Source organism: Ochlerotatus camptorhynchus, unplaced genomic scaffold (genome assembly GCF_037179485.1).
Source record: "Ochlerotatus camptorhynchus isolate MF236.1 unplaced genomic scaffold, CSIRO-AGI_Acam_v1.1 ptg000007l, whole genome shotgun sequence".
Classification (NCBI taxonomy): Eukaryota; Metazoa; Arthropoda; class Insecta; order Diptera; family Culicidae; genus Ochlerotatus; species Ochlerotatus camptorhynchus.
In genome coordinates, this window is record NW_027040499.1 from 4092612 (window position 1) to 4098221 (window position 5610).

The window sequence follows — 5610 nt, forward strand, 5'->3', positions numbered from 1 at the left end:
TCACGCCAAACTGTATTGCGTTCATTTTTGCAGCAGCAGAACCGTCTCGGATATTGAGTTAGTAATTAATTTTAGAAATGTCGAAAAACGCTTCTTCAACAGGTTCACATTTATTAAAAAATTACTTTTTTTCACAGCCTATGCTGCAGTCAATTTTTGAAACAAACAGCACCGACATTGACATCGAGAACCTGATGTTTTGCTTCCGCCTACAGACATTTTATTTTATTCATCATCCTGCCTGGCCTCAAGAACGGATGGAGATCAGCCGGGAGTAGTGTGGATACTTTAATATTGTATTCAACAAGCGATCGCGATAGGTATTCTGTTGGGAAGTTTCAGAACATTAGCGCCCGCCCTGAACTCGTGCAAGAGTGAGTGAGGTTTTTTGTCTTGATTTGAGATGCTGAAAATTGATCTTGGTGTTTTTCGTTTTAAACGCTGTACAGACTGAAGAGTTATAACATGTTATAACGCTTGTCAAAAAATTGCAACACAGAAACCACCATCAAGATAGCGCTATAAAATGTTATAACCATAGAGGTAACTCTAAGACCACTGGGTCCCGAAGAAAATCATTATTATTTTTGGCTCACTCAGTACCAGAACAACGGTCCCAAGCAGTCCCAAGCTATTTCACTCACCCCTGCATGTTCTGCATGAATCCACACACCCCTGATGTTATCTGTCAAACTTTCATAGCGAATCAAAACAAACATAGTGTAGTAATAGAATTTCAACTAGAATAGGGTACGTTAATCGTTTGCTTGGGACCAATAGGCTACTAAAGTGGTGAGCCAATTTAAAATCGTTAGTTTCGTATTGATTGTTGTTATAACTCTGTAGTCTGAACGTACTATTAGGCATGTCTTCATGGGTTTGTTCGCGTGTGGTCACTTTCTGCGCTAGTAACGTCGCTGATGGATAACGGAAGTAGAACCCAACGTTGGAGACTTTTATCAACCCATACTTATGCCGTGCTGGACATCGATGGAATCAAACTTCAACTGAAGAATCCCTGATCTCATCTTGGCTGGCGGGGCAGCTGCTCTTAGCTGAATGTGGTAACTATTTCCTGGAATCCTACCCTATTCGACTACACATACAGCCTTCATCAGCTGTGGCGTGGAGACTACGTAAGACGCTTATACGCGTGCCGGCACCGGACTGACATAATAAATATATTTTTGTATTTGTAGATTTTTATTTATCAAATAAAGAAAATATTTGGATTTAATATTTATTAGAATTGAATACTAAAAATGATTTTATAATCTTCAAAATACTTACATTTAAATTGAAAATGCTTTTTGTGTGAATCAAAACAGTACATATTATTTTAAATTTACCACATTTTCATGTCAAAAACTTGTTTTGAATTGAAAATAACCCACTTTTAATTTCAATACGCCGTGCTTTTCATTTGACAGTAGTACAATTCATCTTAAAAGTTTTAGCTTTTAAAAGTAGTGAACGGAAAACTTTTAATTAGACAATTGGTTGACTTTAGTTTGAAAGCTAACCGCTTTCTACCAAAAAGAACCAACGCAAACTTTTAATTTTACTAATGGTTTTTTTTTTATTTTATCAACGATTATTTTTTGTGTGTACGTTTGGTGGTCACTTTCCGGAATGATGGGTTAGGTGCCATGTAACAGGGTTTGTTGTAAGGATAGTCTTTTTCGGTCGAGACGCTTCACTCTGTTACGGGATTTGTTGGCCGGAACCATCCGATGTAAGCGCTTGTTTGTCAAGTATAAGCGTACCTACAATGATAACATAAATATAATCGATCCTAAGAAAAAGAATTTTCCAACTCACCTACATGCCCTGTTGCAGTGGCTGAATCACAATCGATCACCGGAGGCAGCTTCCGAACGTCAAATTAACTCATTAAAAAAAATGAAATTCCGTGGAACGATTTTTTTTCTCGTCTCGTCAAGTCTACTTTGGCGGCAAATAATGTAGGGTTCAGTGCTGCCAAAAACGTTACTATGAAGAAGTATTTTTGACAGTTGAACAACTTTTATTTAAAAAAATGCACTTTTAAAATTACAAGTCAGAAGTGAAAGATAAACTTTCAACCCAAAGATATAGCATTCATTTTGAAAATTTTCACTGTTAAAACTACGAAATTTGGGAAACTTTTATTTTGAATTTGCATTATTTTTATAGCAACAATTTTTGTTTTTTGTGTGTACTTGAGCGGTCGGGTTTCATCTCTTTTTGCCAGTGGTGGTGGGGGGGGGGGACACCCCTCACCATCCCTCTCCAAATGGGGAGTTTGGTAAAGAGAGATGAAAAAACCGATTGTACCTTCCTTTAAAGTTGTCCTAGCTCGCTATTCTACTATCTATATGCAATTTTAACACTGCCGTACTCTAACGGAACTATCATTTCTATACTTTCATCTACTCCATCTATCGTATAAAAATTACCATGATCACTGATTGCTCGCCCATCGCGTTACTCATCGATACAGCTAATCGCTAGTTGTGACCATCTGAAAGCAAAATTGACAAATTTTGTATGTCATACACAAACTTTACCACCTCTTCTTCCATCTTACAAATAAAAAATATCATTATAGTATCTCATTGTTTCATAATTACGAAAAATAGCATTTTAGCTGTAATGAGCAATTGCAAGCCTGTAAGTAACATTGGTGGATTCTCTTCGTCGATTTTCTTTTTCGTTAATAACTTCCCTAATAAAAATAACCATAAAAAAGAGCTTAACGACGTGTTCGGGGTATCATCCAAACCATTAGTGGGATAGTTTACCCATCCGGGATACAGTTCGTTTATGGTATTTGTTTATTAGGGTTGAACACATAACGGTTTCTTCATAGAGGTAACTCTAAGACCAGAAGGTCCCAAAGCAACGTGCTCAACTTTTTGGCTCAGCTCTGGTACTCTCTTCGGTCCCAAACCAAGGTTGCAAAGACTCATTTCAGCTAAAATAATGTTTTTCGGAATAATAAAACCAAAAAATGGTATGATGGCATGTTTTACTTGTAACTTACAAGAAGAGGTTACAAAGTATGCGTTGGAAACATAAGACCTGTAAATTTTGCTTTCTATGAGTCACAATCAGCGATTTGCTGATCGCTGAGTGAGTGAGTGAGTTTGTGAAAAATCACTGATTGTGACTCTCATGAAGTGAAATAAACAGGTTTAATATGTCAAACACATTCTTTGCAACCTCTTCTTGTATCCTACCAATTCAAAATTTGATCATGGCATCTAATTATTTCATAATTTAGAAAAACATTGTTTTAGCTGAAATGAGTCTTTGCAACCTTGTCCTAAACAAATAACACATTAATGAGTAACGTTCACCCACTAATGGGTAACAATTACTCATTTATGAGTATAAGTTACCCATTAATGGGTAACTTCTTTACCATTTAAATGGGATAACGTACTTTACTTCAAAATGGGTGAAATTGGGTTCTTTAGGGGTATTGAGGTAAATACACATTCGTAATCTGCATTAAAAATGGAACCCAAACCCAAAATTTTAACAATTTGGGTACACTGGAACTATTTTAAATAACTAAGATTACATTTGCAAAAATCACCTTATTAGCGCCCCTCGGTGTCACTTTGTATGGGAGCGAGCTGTCAGTTTGTTAGTTTAGTGTCAAACAGTGAAGTTGTTATTTTGCTTTAAATCTTAATTTAAAAATCGAGATGAAAGTATGTGGGTTCGAAAAAATTATCGCTGTGCTCAGAAAACGAAGCTCTTTCGGATGATGTATAAAAAACAATACATTTTTCAAAATTAAAGAGCCCAATTGTACCCATTAATGGATACCTTGCAGTTACAGTATAGTATAATATAAAGAGCCTGAATTTATAAAGAGACGACATCTTATCGATTCTGCTCTTCTGCTCGATTGGAATGACTTTTCCTCCTTTTCCTATGACTTTGACAGACAATCGATTGTTCCAATTTTGACATCTCGCCTCTTTATAAATTTAGGCTCTTTATACACAGCAAAAAAAGTTGTTGAATATTACATCGAAACTGCTGCAACCAGGTCAATCCATCGGTTGTGTAATATCACATTGTACAATGTACATCGATTTTGCGAACAAAATTACATCCATTGATGTAATATTGTATCTGCGTTTTGCTATTACATCATTATTTCATACATCAGCTTGAATTACGTTGATCGATATTACATTTTTTTTTTGCTGTGTAGTATAATAAAATATATTGATACCAACGGTGTAACGAACCAAACCCAGCTTAAAACACTCAGACAAAGGCGACCAACAATTGAAAAAAGCCTATCTACTTTTGTAAACAAAACTTTGTAAGCCTTTTTCTTGCAAAGAGTAGGCCGCCCACGCAAACCAACAGCATCATCGGGTTGAGTAAACTTTTCCCTACGCGGTGATGTCATTGATTTGCGTGAGTGGCCCAGGGGTGTCCTTCGGTTTGCGAGGAATAGGCTTACCAGCCCGCATAAGCGCGAACCATAAATTGACCTTACCTAAAATGGTTATAAATTGTTTATAATCCCTGCTAAACTTCAACTGAAATGGTTATGGAACTTTACATGAACGTTTAATGATAAAGTTTTAACGTTAAGTATTATAGTTTTTTGGAAGTGGACCTTACCATTACCATTCACAATTCTTGTACAAAACCATTAATGGACCTTACTGACTACCATAACCATAACCATTAATGTTCTCAAACCATAAGAAAAAACGTTCTAATATAGTTCTCTTTCCAAAAATGTATGGAGAAAACAAGAATTTGGAATGGTAATGGTTCTTAACAACCCATTATTTGTAAGGTCCGCTTCCAAAAAACCATAACACATAAGGTTAAAACTTTATCACACAAACGTTCATGTAAAGTTCTATAACCATTTCAGTTGAAGTTTAGCAGGGATTATAAACAATTTATAACCATTATCGGTAAGGTCATGTGATGGTTCGCGTTTATGCGGGAGGGCTTACCAAGTTATCTTTACAAAAGCTGATCGGCCTTTTTGAATTGTTGGTCAGTCGAACCAGTCGAACCCAAGGGGGGGAGGTGGCTGTCAAATACGAACAATCGTCGCCTACCTCGCATGCGTCGCATAACTGGTTCCAAAGGTAAACAAGCCATAAGAAACCTACAGCGATTGTTTACGTTTGGAGCCAGTTTCATACAAGAATGATCAGTAGGCTGATTTGACAGCACGTCCCCCCCCAGGTCGAACCGGCACAAAGTTTGACAGCTCTCACTGTCAAAACTTTTCCTCTGGGCACAGCGCACTGATGCACTTCAAACATTTTTTTTTTTTTTTTTTTAGTCTTTATTATAGAGATTTTTAGCCTGGGGCTAGTTCATCTCTTGCACTTCAAACATGCATCGACAGTGCACTTCATTATAGATCAGTGCACGGTCCCTAACCTTACTTTTTGCTCCCTATCATTTTGCTTCTGAGTAAAAGAGATAGCAACGAATGGGAGCCAAAACAAACCACCCAAAACTGTCAAAACTTACGGGTGAGAGAAGAGTGCGGTAAATCTTCGTGAACTGATCAATTCGTTCGTCGGCCGTCTTGCGTTGATCGTCGTCGTCGCAGCTTTTTTAATACAA